Below are 17,627 nucleotides of genomic sequence, written 5' to 3' on the forward strand. Positions count from 1 at the left end.
CCGCCTGCTGAGGGGCCGGCTCCTGGGAGTCGGCCTTCTCGTGGTCTTGTTTCTCAAGGATTTCAGGGCTGGGCCGCCTTTGCGCAGCCGGCTTGAGAGGTAGCCGGCTGGGGGAAGGCGGCCCCATGTCTTGGATGCTTGGAGGCTTGACCGGCCTATAATTTTTCTAAAGTACTAGGGGAAGCCGGCTAGGCTACCCATGGTGATTTACTCCGACAGTAGTCCCCGAATCTGGTTGGGCTCCGAGGCGGAAAAAAGACGAGGACTCAGTCAGCTTCTTATCTTGAGGAGCCGGGAACTAGGAGCCGGTTTCGACTAGGCGAGCCATCTCCTAGAGATCTCGAAGCTTGAAGGCGGGTGCCAGTCGGTGCACGAGTCCGGCTATGAGCTGACCGTTCGTCGCCTGCGCGCCACGTGGCATCCTTCGGCTGGAGGGGCCTGCCAGCCGACACTGCGACGGGACGCCGCCGCAGTCTGGGGCCCGCCACTACAGGGCCTTGGCCAACGCGTGGATCTACTACGGCCCGGACAGACCGTGTGCACCCCAGCGGCGGTTTCCTCACGCCGTGATGGCGCAATAATCGCGGGGCGTGGGGGAGTGGGTGCAGTTAATCCCACATCCACCCATGTCCTGCCTCCTCGGCTTCGCTGCACGAGGCTATAAGTAGGGGGAGAGGAGGGGAGCGCCAAACGCTCGCGCGCTCTCCCTCGCTCTACCCCCTCCTTCTTCTTCCTCCTCTCCACCGTGACGGCTACCTGTCGCCGCTCGGCCTTCCCGCCAATCTTCTTGGCTTGCCATTGCTTCGTCGCAGCGGGATCGTGCGCCCTCCTTTCGCCGTACCTTTCTCGTCGCCGCACCGTGCCCATGGCGTTGTCAAGCTCCTGGGACGGCTCCAACGTCCACGACGACCACGTCGACTTCCTCCATTGGACGCGGCGGCTGCCGGGCGTGGATCTCGTGCGGGTCCGCCTTGCGCCGGAGAGGGAGATCTCACTGGCGCCGGAAGAGGACGAGCGGGTGATCTTCCGCTCGCACTGCCTGCGCGGTTTCGGCCTACCGGCGAGCGGGTTCCTCCACTCGTTCCTTGAATTTTACCATCTCCAGCCGCATCAACTTACCCCGAACGCGGTGATGCTGCTGTCAGCCTTCGTTGCTTTGTGCGAGGGTTTTCTCGCTGTCCTCCCCACCCTCGAACTATGGGGAGAATTCTTTCAGTGCAAGCTCGGTACGGTTGTCGCGGGCGTGCCCGCCCCATGCGGCGCCTTCATAGGCATGCGGAGGACGAGCGACAACAACCTGTTTCCGCCCATCCCGCTGATCCAGTCGGTGAAGCTTTGGCAGAAGTCCTACTTCTACGTGAAGAACATCGCTCCACAAGGCGACTTCGTCAATCTGCCGGCTTACGTAGTCGGCCCGCTGGCTGGGAGGCAGCCCTCATGGTCCTTTCGGGCCAGGTCGCTGTCTCAGGGTGGGGCCGCCTCCGTTGCACGGCTCCAGGTGATGATCCAGCCGGAGGGTCTGACTGGGGCCGACTTGGTGGCCGTCTTCGTGGAGCACCGGGTGCTCGCGCTCCAGGGCTGACCTCATATGATCTGCCAAATGAGCGGCCGCTTCGACCCATGCCGGCTAAGTACCAAGGAGATGCCTCACGCCGAGGTGTCTTACATGGTGAACTACATTTCCAACTGCAAGCTCACCGAGGAGTGGCAGTACGGCAAGGTGCCGTACTCTCGCGCCAATCCTCCACCGGCAGTAAGTTTCTCTTCTTTTCTTCTCCCCATGTTGTCGAGTTCGTGATGGCCGACTCCTAACTAGTCGGCTTGTTTCTGGCAGAATCCCATGCTTCTGCCGGCAGCCGGGGCTGCGGGGGTGGAGCGCCAGTGCCTCCCCGACCGCACGATGGACGATGTGGACGACCCGGATTTGGGGGCGGCCGCCATGGAAGAAGACGTCGTAGGGGAGGGCGGTGAGGCAGGCGGCTCTGGTCTCGGGGCCGCCTTCGAGGATTGGCCGGATGATGCTGAGGCCAAAGTCGTTCCGCGCCGTCAGCCGGCGCCCGATCACCAAAACATGGGCCCATCCGCCGCGATGGCTCCCCATGGCGGCGTGCAGAAGCGTCGGGCCGCGTCGACCCACTTCGGCAGTCGGCCCAAGAAGCCCAAGAGTACCGCGGCGGCGACCAAGCGGGATGAGGCGGCCGGGAAGGCGGCCTGCTTCCGCAAGGTGGCGAAGCAGCCGCAGTCGGTTTCAGCGTAGGTGGTATCACTCTTATGCCTTTCTTTTCCTTCTTTGGTTGATATCTTTCTAAGCCTTCTTTTCGACTTTTTTAAAAATCAGGGCCCCACTTTCTCTTGAACGGCCCCCTGCCGCCTCCGTGGTCCGAGCCGTGGGAGGGTCTTCAAGCTCCCGCCGGGTGGATCCCCGCGCCAACCTCCTAGAGGCGACAGAGCGGAACGCACGGGAAGTGCGGGAGGAGCGAGACGCGAAGCAGAAGTCGGCGGAGGCGCGAGCCGTCGCGGCCGCCAAGGCCCAGGCGGACGCCGCGGACGCGGAGAGGGGGGCGGAGGCCCATCAGAACCAGCCTCCGCAGCTCGTCATTCCCCTCGGCGCCGCGGCTCCAGACACCCCTGTGCCCCCGCCGGAGGAGGCCGGCTGCGGCCAGCCGGAGATGCAGAGGGAGGTGGTGCCATCGCCGCTGACTGGAGCGGACCGAGGAAGTTGGCCTGAAGTGCCGCCCGTGCAGCCGGCTGGTGGCGAGCCGACCGTGGGAGGGGATCTTGTGATCTCGTCACCGCTTCGCCGGTGCGCGGGGAAGGCGACTTCAGTGCCGGACGTGCAGAAAACCGTGGATGCCGACTCGTCGGCCCAGGACTTCGAAGCGGCCAGCGACAGCTCGTCTGGGTGGACGCCGGGCGGCGGGACGGCCGTGCTGAATGTGGCGGCGTAGGACGTCCGTAACCGGCTTCAGGCCCAAGCCACCGCGCTGAAGCAGTACACCCAGGAGTTTCTCACGACGCGCTTGGTTATTCGGGTGAGTCCTCCTGCTCCTTGTTGATTGCTTTTAATTTCTTCCATGGGGGCGCGTCAGCGCACCCACTAGGTGTAGTCCCCGAGTTCCGAGCCGGCTGCTGAGCAGGCGGCTTGGAACTTATTCGAAAGCTTGACTGCCATCTTGTTCTTACTCGCGTCCCTTGTCTTATCTGCAGGAGTACCACAACCTCCGCGTGGCCGCCTTCAACTCCCAGGCCTAGGAGTTGAATCAGAAAGCCACTGATCTGACCGAGAGCCGGAGTAAGTGCCTCGTTTTTCTTTTAAGTGGGGGCACGTTAGCGCACCCACTAGGTGTAGTCCCCGAGATTCGGGCCGACTGCTGAGTAGTCGGGTCAGATCTTTTCCTGACAACTTCTTTCTTCATATCTGCAGGGGCTAATGCCGACCTGAGGAGCCAGCTGAGCGGAGCCCAGACCGCCCTTCGCGCCAAGGAGGCCGAGTGCACCGCCCTGGCTCAAGAGTGTGACCGCCTGGCCAAGAGGCTGGCCGACCAGGAGGAGAGCCACAAGGCGGCCCTGAAGGCGGCGCAGGACAGCGAGGCCGCCCTCAAAGCCGAATACGAGACCGAGGCGGCAAACTGGGCCGAGACGAGGCAGGCGTTGAGCCAAGGCTACAGCCGGGTGGAAGACTTGATTGATGGTAGGCCGTCTTCTTCTTTGCTTCCTTGCCTGCCTCCTACTATCTGATTCATTTTTTGACTTTGTGTCACTGCTTTCCTCTTTGCACAGATTACTTTCCCGGCTACTCAGTCATTGCCACCCAAGCCATCGAGGCCTACCGCGACGCACGACGGCAGGCGGGGGCCGAGATCGCGCCGGGTGCCAGCCGGTCACTTGAGGAGCAGCTTCTGGGGCTTCAAGCCCGCCTGCAGCCGACCCACTGCATGCTTCGTCGTGTTCAGAGCGCCGGGGCGCAAGTGATGGCCGCCCTCTGGCCTAGTGAGGTGATTCCGCACACCCCAAGTCGGACTGCCAACTGGCTGGAGGTCGCAGTCGGCCGCGTCGAGGCTTGGAAGGCATCAGCGGCCTGGTCTGGCGCAGGGCGGGCACTGGAGTTCGTTCGAGCCTGGTATCCAGGGCTGAACTTAGACTAGCTGAGCACCTGGCGGCAGGAGGCTGACGAGGAGCTGGAGGCGGTGCGGCCGGCTATCATCCAACACGCCTCGGCGATTGCCAAGTATACCGACACCAGCGCCTTTGCTCCTGAGGTGGATGACGCCGGCGTCGCTCAGCCGGAGGAGTGGTTCGAGCTAAACCCGGCCGAAGGTGAAGACTCAGCGGAGGAGATTGCCTCCAGTGATGAGGGCGAAGGGGAGGAGGGAGAGGATGATGAAGATGCTGCGCTGGATGATGAAGCGACCAGCCCGCCTCAGCCCGATCGTGCCTCTAGCAACGATGCCGAGACTCGCCAGCCGGTCACTCCTCCAGCCGGCACCACCGACTCCGCCAACCTGCCCAACTCGCCCGTTGTTCCCCTGGCTTGATCCGCCGTCCTTGCTTTCCTGCTTGTTACTCTTTTGAACAATCTTTAAATTTGTGCAGTTTCACCCACTGGGGGGTGTATTCAGACTATGTTGAATGCTAGCCTTTTGAAGGTCTTTTGTGTAAATATTATGCATATGTTTGGCTTCCGTTTATATTTGCTTTTTATCCTTTGGCTTTTTCCTTTGCCTCCTTCCCTTGGCTGCCGCCTTCCCAGCCGGACAGCTGCTCTGCAGTATGCGGCCGGAGAAGGACTTTGTCGTTTTGGGAAGGCAAGTACTCGAGCTTTCTCAGATTGCAGCAAGGTGAACGGGAAGCCGGCCAGCCAACTGCTCTGGTAGCCGGTTGGCGGGGTGGGAGGTCGGCTCGCGTTATATAAGTTCGTTGGTCCTTAGACGTTTTTCGCGTCGGCATCCTTTCCTACCCTTGGCTCTTGCCAGTCGGACAGTCGATTCTTCGAGCTGCGACTTGTGGCAAGGAGGGGCTTGGGTGCCGGCACGCTACTTGTCTGACTGCAGGTGGAACTTTAGATATAACTTGAGGCGGCGAGTCCCCGGGCCGACTGGTCGAACCCGGTGCCGGACGAAAAAAGCGAGTGTAGTAACATGAACGTATGTGTGATACTCGTCATTCATAGATAAAAGAGGGTAGTCCCCGAGTGCTCCTTGGGGCACCCCTTATCTCGTACTTAGTACAAAAGGTAGCGTGCTACGTACTGCTTTTTAACTCTAAAATCTTCGGAGGAGATTGGCGTTCCACGGTCGTTCCGACTCTTTGTCGGAATCATCTCTCTTGCGTGCCTTCGGCTTCTACGCGTCGATTAGGTAGTAGGAGTCGTTTCCCAAAGCTCTGCTGATGATGAAGGGGCCCTCCCAAGGGGCCAAGAGCTTGTGCTGGCCGGTTGTTCGCTGGATCAGCCGGAGCACAAGGTCGCCCTCTTGGAAAGATCTTGGCTTGACCTTTCGGCTGTGGTAGCGGCGCAGAACCTGCTGATAGATGGCGGACCGATTGAGAGCTAACAGCCGGCCCTCTTCCAACAGATCAACGCTGTCTTCTCGTGCTTCCTTTGCTTCCGCCTCCGTGTACATGGTGACCCGAGGCGAGTCGAACTCGATGTCAGTTGGGATGACAGCCTCGGCACCATATACAACGAAGAAAGGGGTGAAGCCGGTCGACTTGTTTGGGGTAGTGCGCAAACTACAGAGGACGGCCGGTAGCTCGTCGAGCCAACAGCCGGCCGAACGCTCCAGTGGCACGACCAGTAGGGGCTTGATGCCGGAGAGGATGAGGCTGTTTGCTCGCTCGACCTGACCGTTTGACTATGGGTGGGCAACGGACGCTAGGTCCAGCCGGATGTCGTGTGTTGCGCAGAATCGTGCCAGTGTTCCCTTTGCAAAATTTGTGCCATTGTCGGTGATGATGCTATGCGGTACACCATACCGGGTTGTAATATCTGCGATGAAGGTGACGGCAGTCGGCCCATTCAGCTTCTTGATCGGCTTTGGCTCAATCCACTTGGTAAATTTGTTCACGGCGACGAGCAGATGTGTCATGCCGCCGCATGCCATCTTGAACGGTCCCACCATGTCTACCCCCAGACGGCAAAGGCTAGGTGAGGGGGATGGTCTTGACTGCAGAAGCCGGCAAGTGTTGCTTGGAGCTGAAAACTTGGCACCCTTTGCGGTGTTTGACTAGTTCCTTGGCGTCTTCCAAAGCAGTCGGCCAGAAAAATCCATGGCGAAAAGCTTTGGCGACGAGTGATCTTGAGGCTGCGTGGTGGCCGCACTCGCCTTGGTGGATGTCCCTGAGGATTGCTATGCCCTTCTTTGGTTCAACGTAGCGCTGGAAGACTCCAGTGACGCTACGCCTAACAAGCTCTCGGCTGACGATTGTGTAGGCTCCGACTCGGCGTTGAACTTGTCTTGCCGAGATCTCGTGGGTTGGCAGCTCTCTGTTTACTAAGAAGTTGAGGATGGGCTGGGCCCATGATGGAGCTGTGACTTCTTCTATTGTCAGGACTGCCATTGTGATAGGGGCGGGTGGGCTAGGTGGTGAAGAGTTGGAGTCAGAGTCGGCCATCGCCTGTTGTGTTGATGCAGTCCCCGGGCCGGCTGTAGTAGCCCCCGGGCCGAGTTCTGAATTCCCCGGGCCGGGCGTGACTATGGCAGTCCCCGGGCCGCCTGTTGGAGTCCCCGCGCCACTTTCTTGGTTTCCCAAGTAGGATCCGACTGCGTTGGGGTCAAGCGGCACGAAGATGGAATCAGATTCTGGAGACGGCTTGATAGACGGCTTGAGGAGGCGGTGGAGAGAAACGTTGGCTGGTATGGCTTGCCGGGTGGATCCTACTCGTGCCAGGGCATCTGCTTGCATGTTGTCGGCACGTGGTATATGAAGGAACTCACATCCTTCAAAATATCCACTGATTTGCTGGACAAGGAAACAATAGCTCGCCATGTTTGCATCTTTGGCATCCCAGTCACCGGATGACTGTTGGACCACCAAATCCGAGTCGTCATAGCATAGGATCCGGCGGATGCCGATCTCTTTGGCTAGCTGGAGCCCGTGTATGAGCGCCTCGTACTCGGCCACATTGTTGGAGGCGGCAAAATGAATTTGCAATGTATACTTGAGCTTGTCGCCCTTGGGAGAGGTGAGGCCGATGCCGGCTCCCAAGCCGGTGTGCATCTTGGACCCATCGAAGTGCATCCGCCAGTGAGTGGAGTCGGGAGCCAGTGGCAGGTATTGGGTTTCGGCCCAATCGACGAGCAAGTCGGCCAGTGCCTGGGACTTAATAGCGGTGCGGGGCTGGTAGAAGATCGCGTAGGGGGCCAGCTCAATGGCCCATTTGGCCACTCGGCCGGATGCATCCCGGCTGCCTATGATCTCGGCAAGCGGGGCAGTACACACGACTGTGATGGGGTGCTCTTGAAAATAGGGCTTGAGCTTCTTGGCAGCGAAGTACACACCGTAGCACATCTTCTGGTAGTGTGGGTAGTTCTGCTTCGAGGTGGATAAGACTTCGCTTAAATAATACACCGGCCTCTGAACCGGCTGAGCCCGGCCTTCTTCTAGGCGCTGGACTACGATGATAGTGCTGACCACCCGACTAGTAGCGGCAATGTAAAGGAGCATGGGCTCCTTTTCAGCCGGTGCCGCCAAGACAGGCGGCGTGGTCAGCATCTTCTTTAGCTCGTGGAAGGCTTGGTCCGCCTGGTCGTTCCACTCGAAATGAATGGACTTCTTCATGAGTCGGTAGAGGGGGAGGGCTTTCCCTCCGAGCCGGCTGATGAAGCGGTTCAGGGAAGCCAAGCATCCGGTGAACTTATGGACATCCCGCAGCTTGGTGGGAATCTCCATTCTTTCTATGGCCTTGATCTTCATTGGGTTGCACTTGATGCCGCGTTCGGAGACCAGGAAGCCTAGGAGCTGGCCGGCTGGTATTCCGAACACGCATTTCTCGCGTTGAGCTTGATTTGGAGTCGGCGCAAGTTTTCAAATGTTTCTCTGAGGTCTTCCAGCAAGGTGCCGCGCTTCTCCGTCTTCACTACAATATCGTCTACATAGACGTGGGCATTTGTGTCGAGCTGCTTGAGGAGGCATTTCTGCATGCAACGCTGAAAAGTGGCACCGACATTTCTCAAGCCGAATGTCATAGTCAGGTAGCAGAAGGCTCCGAATGGTGTGATGAAGGCGGTTTTCAGGCGGTCAGCTGGATCCAAATTTATCTGGTGGTAGCCTGAGTAAGCATCCAAGAAGCTCAACAGCTCGCATCCAGCTGTCGAGTCTATTACTTGATCAATCCTTGGCAAGGCGAAGGGATCTTTGGGGCAAGCCTTGTTGAGGCTAGTGTAGTCTATACACATGCGCCACTTGTTATTTTTCTTCAGCATGAGGACCGGGTTGGCGAGCCACTCTGGGAAGAAAACTTCCATAATGAAGTCGGCTACCACAAGACGGGCTATCTCTTCTCCTACAATCCTTCTCTTCTCCTCCGATAGTCGGCAGAGAGGCTGTTTGATTGGTTTCGCACCTTCTCGGACATGTAGCTTGTGCTCGGCGAATTCCTTCGGCACACCCGGCATGTCCTTGGGGGACCATGCGAAAATGTCCCGATTCTCATGGAGGAAATTGGCGAGCTCCCCTTCCTATTTGCTGTCCAGGTTTGCCCCGATGGTGGCAAACCTTTCTGGGTGGTCTGGGTCCAGAGGTACCCTTTTGTTTCTTTGGCCGGCTGAAAAGAACCTTGGGCACCACATTCCTTGGGGTCGGGAGACAGGGCCGACTGTTTGCCGGCCATGGCCACGACTCGGTCCAGTATCTTCTTCTCTTCAGCAATTACAAGGGACTTGGCCAGCCGGCTGCTGGCAGCCGCACACTCGGAGGATTTCTTGTAGTCTCCGGCTATGGTGATGATGCCCTTGGAACTTGGTATCTTCATCTTGAGGTAGGCATAATGGGGTATAGCCATGAACTTGGCCATGGCAGGTCTGCCAAGCAACATGTGGTAAGGGCTCTCTTGATCCACCACTTCAAACCACACCGCCTCTCGGCGGAAATGATCCTTGTCCCCGAAGAGGACATCTATCTTGATCTTGCCGATTGGGGAGGAGGACAAGCAGGGTACGATGCCATGGAACACAGTCCAGCTGGGCATGAGCTGCTTCGTCTTGATGCTCAGCTTCTCCATGGTGTCACGGTATAGGATATTGATGTTGCTCCCACCATCTATCAGCACGCGGGAGAAACAGGCTGCTCACCTTTCTGTATTGATGGTGGCGTCTAGAACCAATGCGTAAGAGCCGGGAGACAGCATCACCTCTGGGTGATCTGTCCGGCTCCAGCTAATAGGCCTTTCTGACCAGTGCATGAACTCTGGGTTGTTGCAGGCGACTGCGTTGACTTCTTGGTTTTGTCGGCATCGGCTACGCCGATCTTCTAGCTGGCTTGTAAAGACGACGTAGGCGGAACGCTCCTCGGGGTACTCGTCTTGAACTGCCCCGACCGCTGGTCGAGCAGCCGGCTGCGGAGGAGCCGGAGGCGGCTGACCAGCAGGCAGAGGTGGCGCCATCCCCTCACCCTTGGAGATCCGTGTGAGCCAATGGCATTTTCTGGTCATGTGGTTTGAAGGCTTTGCGCCGCTGTGAAACTTGTAGGGGGCATCAAGTGCTTGCTCGTAGGAGAAGGTCGGCTGCCAAACTGGCCTGCCGCCCTTCTGCTTCTTGGGTGTGGGCCGCCCTTCGAGTTGTTCGTCTTAGACTGTGGCCACCTGCCGACTGGTGGAAGGTGGCAGGGGAGCCTTGCGCTTGTGCTCGTTTTGGTACAGGCGTCGGCCAGACTCTCCAGCCGGCGTCTTGGGACTTGGAGCGAGCACCTTCCCGGAGGCATCTACTCGGAGCTCGGTCTTCATTGAGGAATTGGCCGTGGCGTATTTGTCGGCTATGACCAGAAGCTCGTCAAGCGTAGTCGGCTAGTCGCAGAGGAGTCGGTGTTTGAGGAGGGTGCCTTCTCGGCACCAGGCGGTGAAGTACTCTATAGCTTGAACCTCGTGCACTCCCTCGCAGGAATTGCGGAGCTCGGCCCAACACGTGAGGTAGTCGCAAGTCGATTCGTTGGGCCCTTGGACACACAAGGAGAGCTGTCGGGGCTTGGGAGCCCGCTTGTAGATGCTGGTGAAGTTGCGTATGAAGGCTTCAGTGAAGTCTAGCCAGCTGTTGACACTGTAAGGCTTGAGGCTGTTGAGCCAGGTGCGCACCGTGCCTTGGAGCATGAGGGGCACATATTTTACGGCAACATGTCTGTTGCCGTTTGCGATGCTAACCGCGGTGGAGTAGTCGATCAACCAATCTTCCGGCTTCACGGAGCCGTAGAACTTGGGCGTGTCTCTTGGGAGCGAGAACCCTTTGGGAAAGGGCTCATCACGGATGCGGGGGCCGAAGCAAGACGGGCCGACATCATCTTCTTCTTCCAGGGCCAGGGATCGCGCAAGGCGGTCGATCCGGTGGCGGGCATCATTCTCGCCGACTCCTTCGTGGCGACCTAGTCGACCGCTGAGAGTCGGATGCGTGATAGGCGGTGGGGTAGGGTATCTTTCCCCACGAGGCGGAGGAGGAGGAGGGTTGCCCCGCCACTCCACGGCTCGTGGGCGGCCCTCTGTGTCACGCTCGATGGAGATTCGAGTCCGGCTGCGGCTGGCAGCCGGCTCTTTTTGTTTTCTTGCGCGGGCGTTGCCTGTGGTCGGTGTTCGGGACGTCGCGTCGTGCTCTCGGCGCGGTGGAGGACTCTCAGCGCGGACGCCGGCTTTGTGCCGCTCCGTAGCCACGTCGATAAGTTGCTGGATGCGTCTGGTCATGTAGGGGAGCTCGTCAGGCCCCAACCCTTCAACTCATCTGTGGTCGCCTGGGCGGCGCGCAGGTTCTTGAGAGGCATGGCATAGACAGGGCAGTCAGCTCCCAGCATGTCGGCGATAGCCGTGCCATGTTTCTTGATGATGCCGACGCGGCTCGGCCCGTCGGGAGGCGGCGTGCCGAAGGCAGCACGGTCGACCTCGCGTTGGTGAGGCTCGGTGAGGCGTCTCATGGTGGCGAGCTTCTGGCCCTCCGCAACAAGGGCGAGGCGGCGTGCCTCCAATGTCTTGGCATCCGCGTCGGCCGAGACGGGGACGGACAAGTCGTGCAGCGCCGTCTGTAGAGCGTCGTGGGCGTTTTCGCCTGAGGGGGCACCGTGGCTGATGACCAGTACCTCGGTGATGGCACTGCCGCTACTGTCGGCTCGAGGAAGAGGGTCGTTGATGACCACCATGTTGGTGGGGAAAGCGTCAAGGGATGTCGTGTCGGAGTCGACAAGCATTGGGTCGATGGAGCCAACTGACTCCAAGTCTGCGGCAAGCTCGCCGGAGACATGAAGTTGGTCGAGGAGGCAGACGAGGTGGCTCTTGGGGCTGTGCCCGCGTCGGATGCGGGCTCTTCGGAGATGCGATCCTCGCCAAGAAGATCGGCGAGCCAGCTTGCCGCGCAGTCGTCGGCGACGTCTTGCAGCGCGTCAGGTCAAGCGCTATCGGGCGAGCCGGGCTGGCTACGCACATTGGGAAGGAAGAGGGTTCCCATCCAGAACAGGTCTTCGGACGACGATGCACCTGGCCCCATGGTGGGCGCCAAATGTCAGGTGGTTGGTGCGACATATGCCAATGGATGGCTTATCATTGTGGGAGCCAATAAAGCATCGCCGGTGCCTGGAAACGGGATAAGGCGAAGACATGCACGCTGGCGAATCTTACCCAGCTTCAGGGCTCTCTGTGGAGATAACACCCCTAATGCTGCTCTGTGGGGTCTCCGCATGATCACTAGCTCGATGGGTAGCTACAGAATGCTCCTTGAGGTGTTCGGTGAAAGGATGAAGGAGGGCAAGGCCAGCCCGCTCCTCTTCTCCTTGTGGTGTCTAAAACTATCGAAAAGAGAGAGTCCCCTTGCATGGGTGCCCCTGGGGGTTTATATAGGCCTACCCCCCAGGGGTACAATGGTAATCCGGCTGGGCGCGGGCCCCGGCTGTCTGCGTCTACGCTGGCCGGCCTCTCCGCCGACCGATGGGCCCGCCGCCTGGTAGGCCCCGCCGGCTGCCGGCCTTCTGGTCGACAGGTTGGCCCCACCGCTTGGGAGTCTTATCGGAGGCTGGTTACTGTTGCCTTGCCTCTGGTGATGATGGCTTTGTCGTGGTAAGCATGGCTACAGTGCCGCCGCGAGGCGGCTCATCACTATAGCCTGACCTTCTCTTGTCTCCTTAACGAAGCACCTCCTTGGAGGGAGAGAGCTGGCCAGCTATTGGAAGCCGGCCATACCCTTAGCCGACTGTGGGAAGCCTAGCCGCCTTTGGGATCTCCCTGACCGAGGGGGCCCGCCACCCACGGGTCGTACTGACCGCTCGCCGTGGGTGACGTCACGAGCATCGTGGCAACAGTGCCGCGCCGGACGGGTGATGGCCGCCCCGTAGGGTGCACTGTGGCCATGCGTGCGCCGGGATTCGGGGGTCGAAGGCTTTACTGTAGCCACGCCCCATCTTATCGTCGTTATGTGGGTGCAGACTCTGAGGGCAAGATCTTAGCCGCCAGTTGAGGGGCCGGCTCCTGGGAGTCGGCCTTCTCGTGGTCTTGTTTCTCAAGGATTTCAGGGCTGGGCCGCCTTTGCGCAGCCGGCTTGAGAGGTAGCCGGCTGGGGGAAGGCGGCCCCATGTCTTGGACGCTTGGAGGCTTGATCGGCCTATAATTTTTCTGAAGTACCAGGGGAAGCCGGCTAGGCTACCCGTGGTCATTTACTCCGACAGAAGGCGACCGGTGAAATCCTGCGACTTCGAGAGGACAATGCGAAGCTCTGCCACGAGATTGACCTGTCGAAGGAGAAGAACGCCGGCTGGAAGAAGCTGCGTGAGAATAGTAGTTCATCGATGAAGATGTTGCAGGCCCTCGCCATGGAACAGAAGGAAGAGTTAGCGAAGCTCCGCATCGAGCACCCGGCTGCTGTAAAGGTACGTAATATGGCTGTGGAACAGATGATGAAGGCTCGCGTCGAGAAATGCCGCATCATGGACACAATGATGAAGATGGCGGAGGAATTGCGCAAGGAGATGGAGTTCGTGGAGGCGATGAAGAAGCAGTTACGACTCCGCGGCGAATTAGATCATTTGGGGTGATAATCTTCCTTCTTCTTTTGCTCCTGTGTTTCATCTTTTGCTTCGGGTGTTTCGCCGAACGTGTCACGTTCTCTGTGAGGCATGAATAGAACAATGTTTTTTTGAGGGAATGAATAGAACAATGCTAACAATGAGATGACGAGCAAATTAGATCATTTTTTATCGCCATATGGCACTGGGCTACTGTGTTTCGTTCTCCTCCGTCGCAGTACTACTCCAGTGGAAAACTTGAGTATACCGCACGGTTCTTTGCTCCTCCTTTATCAGGTCGTCGGCGCATTTATAGGAGCAGTCAAATCACAAGGCCCCGCCTTCCAGTAGTAATGAGCCGTCAAATCACAAAGGCCCTTGCCTCTCGTGAAACCGACCAAGCTAGACTGCCCCGCCCTCTAGCCTTTTAAGAAATGTATACTTTTGTACAACAGTAGTATCGATGGATTGCGCCATGGAGCAAAACTTGAAATTAAAAAAAGTAGGTACATATAGAGAGCGCTCGTCGCCAAATTATGCATATAGTACTATTAAAAAGGCTAGTCACAATAATGGTGTCCAGCACAACCCACCCCTCAAATAAAACTAAGAGGGTGCTTGGACACGTTTTAGTCCCTTGACTAAAAGTAGTGGGACTAAAACATGCTAGCCTCACCCATGCTTGGATCCAAATAGTAAAAAGGCTAAAATCAAGTTAATGAGCATTTATTATCCTCCAAACCCTCCAATACAGAACTCACATGTGTTAAAGGAGAGGAGTTAAATGAGTAGAGAGAGGACTAATCCACATTTTAGTAGGGGTACCCCTGACTAAAAAATTTTAGTCTCAAGACTAGTTTTAGCCCCTCTTTAGTCAGGGGTGCTTGGAACTTTAGCCTCTTAAAGAGACTATTTTTAGTCAGACTAAAATAAGTCCCTTGGATCCAAGCACCCTCTAAGCATCCTGGAATTCTTTGACAAAACTAAGCACCCTGAAATTCTTTGACAACTAAACTGCTGGCTATATGATGTTGGCCGTATATATTGTACGTATATAATGTGAAGAAACGAGTGGTAGTACTATACCAACTAAAAGATGAAATGTAAGAAATACTAGTATGTACGTACTGAAGAGTTAAAGTAACGAGAAGAAACATAACATAGTTCTGCTGGGGGCTCAGCACAACACACCCCTCAAATTAAATTAAGCACACCTGAAATTAAACTTTGCAACTATTCCGGTAGACACTGCATTAGAACCACCATGAGCAACGACACTGCCACCTTACTCGGAGTCCTCGTCCACGTCCTCGACTTCGTCCTTGTCCCTGTTCCTCTTGGCCGATACTTCTTTGCTTGAACCGCACACTTGGTTGTTGCTCTTCATCCAACCCTTGTAGATATTGAAGCAAAGGTAGCCATCCATTGCAGCGTAGTGGATGTGGTCTATATCTAGTACATTCCGCTGCCATGCATGACGATGAAACGTGTAATGAGGTTTCTCCAGTTTACCGTACGAAGGATGAACCATGGCTCCTACCAGGGTCAACATTGAAGGCTGATGAGAGGACACCAGCCGATTCTTCTGGAGGTCGAAGGTGTTGCCTACAACGAGGCCTATCCGATGCAGCAATTCTTTGTCGTTACCAAAGTCTACAGTAACGAATTTGACTAGGTTGCTCTTGAGGAAGTCCTTAAAGTCCTGGCACTCAACGTCGGCATGGCATATGTGGTAGACCAAGCATAAGTCATTCACGCAAACCTGGATCACGGCGGGCTTCTTCCTCTCTTCGTCCTTTAGATCCTTCTCTCGTCCGAGGACTATGGTGTACTCAACATCTAGCCAGTGACCCACTCATCATCTGAGTCTTCAAACATGCGTCTGAAGCGAGAAAGGCATCCTTTCACCGTCACGGAAGAACGGGTGTAGATGACGTCGAACTCATCGTCGGTGATGGTTCTAACCTTGTACTCACTGCCGATCATGGAGATTTGGGACGCCATGGATTTGGGAGGAGGGTTAGGATTAGTGGAACTGCCATAATGTGAATGGACGGGACGACTAGGAGCGAACCGCCGTAGTATTGAAGGACGTGCGGGGACGAGTAGGAGCGAACTGCCAGCGTGCGAACGGCAGGGTAGTGGCTTTCCATTCTCCCATGATACGGGCTTCCGAGAGCCCTTGGATCTGAGATCGAACGGTTGCATGGCGTGATTCTAGACCTATGGGTGAATATCCTATCCTGGAGGGTTATTCTGCAAATTTTCAGCAACTTAGCATGCGACCGTTTGATCTCAGATCCAAGGGCTGCCAGCAGCCCGTGTCATGGTCACGCCTACCACGACCGTCACGTCGCTCGCGTGGTCGCGCCCTTGGAGATTTAACACGGTGCATTAGGCTATCTGATGTTGGCATGTCATACATAGTCATCACTTAGTCACTCATACTACAACAAGGTTGCCTATAAGTGTATTTTTTTACTCCTCTCTATCTCTTTCTTTGTACTCAAGGAAGAAACGGTGCTAAGCACGTGTATTTATTGCATTTGCCAAGCAGTGACCTCTTCCAATGAGATGGTGTTGCTAAGTTTGCTTCATTTAATTAGCTATAGACTCAAAATTGTCTTTTCACCTAGGTACACGCACTTAGCACCGTTTCTTCCTTGGGTGACCAAACTAGTCTCTCTCTTCTTGATTAACTTGCCACATCAGACTTTATGCTTATGTGGCAAGCTTAAGCACCTGTAGGCGCAAGTAAAAGTAAGTACAATCGTGCGCTTTACATGGCATTTTTGCATATGTGGAGGAAAGAGAGGCAAGGAAAAAGTGGAGAAGTGGGCTCTCATGCAAGAGCCAGCCTCTACTACATGGTGGAGCATTGGGAGAGGCACCTGTATGGAGGTGGTCAGGAATCTGGGAGACTCACGCCGGTCGTAGCGCCGCAGTTAAAATGATAATGGCAAGTCAAATCACGGGGCCCCACCTGTCCAGCTGTAACTCGCTGTCAAATCACACAGCCCTACATTTGCAGCAGCCTACTCCCTCGTCTTCTCGCGTCTCTCTCGAACCGACTAGGCGGAACTGCCCCGCCCTTGACTTTTAAATAGTATACAGTATACTAATTTTGTATCCATGGATTGCGTCCGCGCCATGGAGCAAAGCATCTAGAAAATGGAGGAGAGACAGTGGTCTTTCAATAGAGAAGAGGGAGAGGCGAGACGGTGGTTTTCGAATGGAGATGATGGAGAGGAGAGGAGGTGGTTTTGCAATGGAGAAGAGGGAGAGGAGTGTGCGGCAGCGATTTAGGATTGGACGAGAGGGCCGGCGCGCTCTGACTGGATCAAAATCAAAATCAATTTGGTGACATGCATTCACATTTTGCTTGTCAAATACAGTACGTGGTCAAACTATGACCCAAAATACGCGAAACAACAAAAAAATACTTCCAAGACCAGCTCCGCTCTTCCGCTCTTCTCCTCTTAAACCACCGCTGCTCCTCTCATGTTCCAATCTAAATGCAGTGCCACTCCTCTCCTCTTCCATTTCAAAACCACCGCCCCTCCTCTCATATTCCAGTCCAAAACCACCGTCGCTCCTCTCCCATTCTAATCCAAAACCAGCGTTGCTCCTCTCCTCTTCCATTCAAAAACCACCCCTGGCGAGTGAAGGTGTTGTGGAGAAGTAGATCGATGGAGGAGTACAACCGATATGTGAGGATCGCAGACGGCGACCCTGTGAAGCTAGCTAGGATGTTGGACATACAGTCTTGGTTTGACAACAAGGACCAACTAGCGGCGACGGTGACATCCATGGCCAAATATCTGCAACAGAGCGAAAAGGCGGCGATACTCCTGGAGGGAGTCGCGCCGGAGTACATAGAGCTGCTCCTCTAGGCCATGGAGCAAACAGATACACCGAATCCGATCATGAGGGAGCGATGGTGGGAGTATCGATCCCAGATGGAGCATCCACCAGAGATTGAAGGATCGAGCATCTACAGGGTGCCGTTTGTGAGGGTGTCTTGCCAGAGCGAGCCGGTGGAGTCTTCGTCGACTGAACCCAACTGCAAGAGGAGAAAAGTAGTTGGCCCGACGACGCTTCCCCGTCATCGTCTCCCTCGCCGTTCACATCGTCTCACGGGGCGGCTGTCTGCCGCCGAGGAATAGGAGGGGGCTGCCCCCCAGCCCAATAGTCGGGCAGGTTGTGAATTGTCAGGAGGAGCTTAGGGTTGTTAGTATTTGCAGGTTGTGAATTGTGTTTTGTGTTGTGTATTTTGAGAGTACTTTTAGATATGAATGTCTTTTGAATTTCAGATTTGCAGTATTGAGCATATGAAGTATTTTATGAATTCTAGATATCTATTTTTAGCACTTAAAAAATGTAGTTTCATAGGAGTATAAAAGTGCAGACAATGTGATTCTTAGAGAAGAAACTGCAAGTTTCAG

The sequence above is a fragment of the Triticum urartu genome, chromosome 5A, assembly GCF_056163025.1.
Source record: "Triticum urartu cultivar PI428250 chromosome 5A, HENAU_Tu73, whole genome shotgun sequence".
NCBI lineage: Eukaryota > Viridiplantae > Streptophyta > Magnoliopsida > Poales > Poaceae > Triticum > Triticum urartu.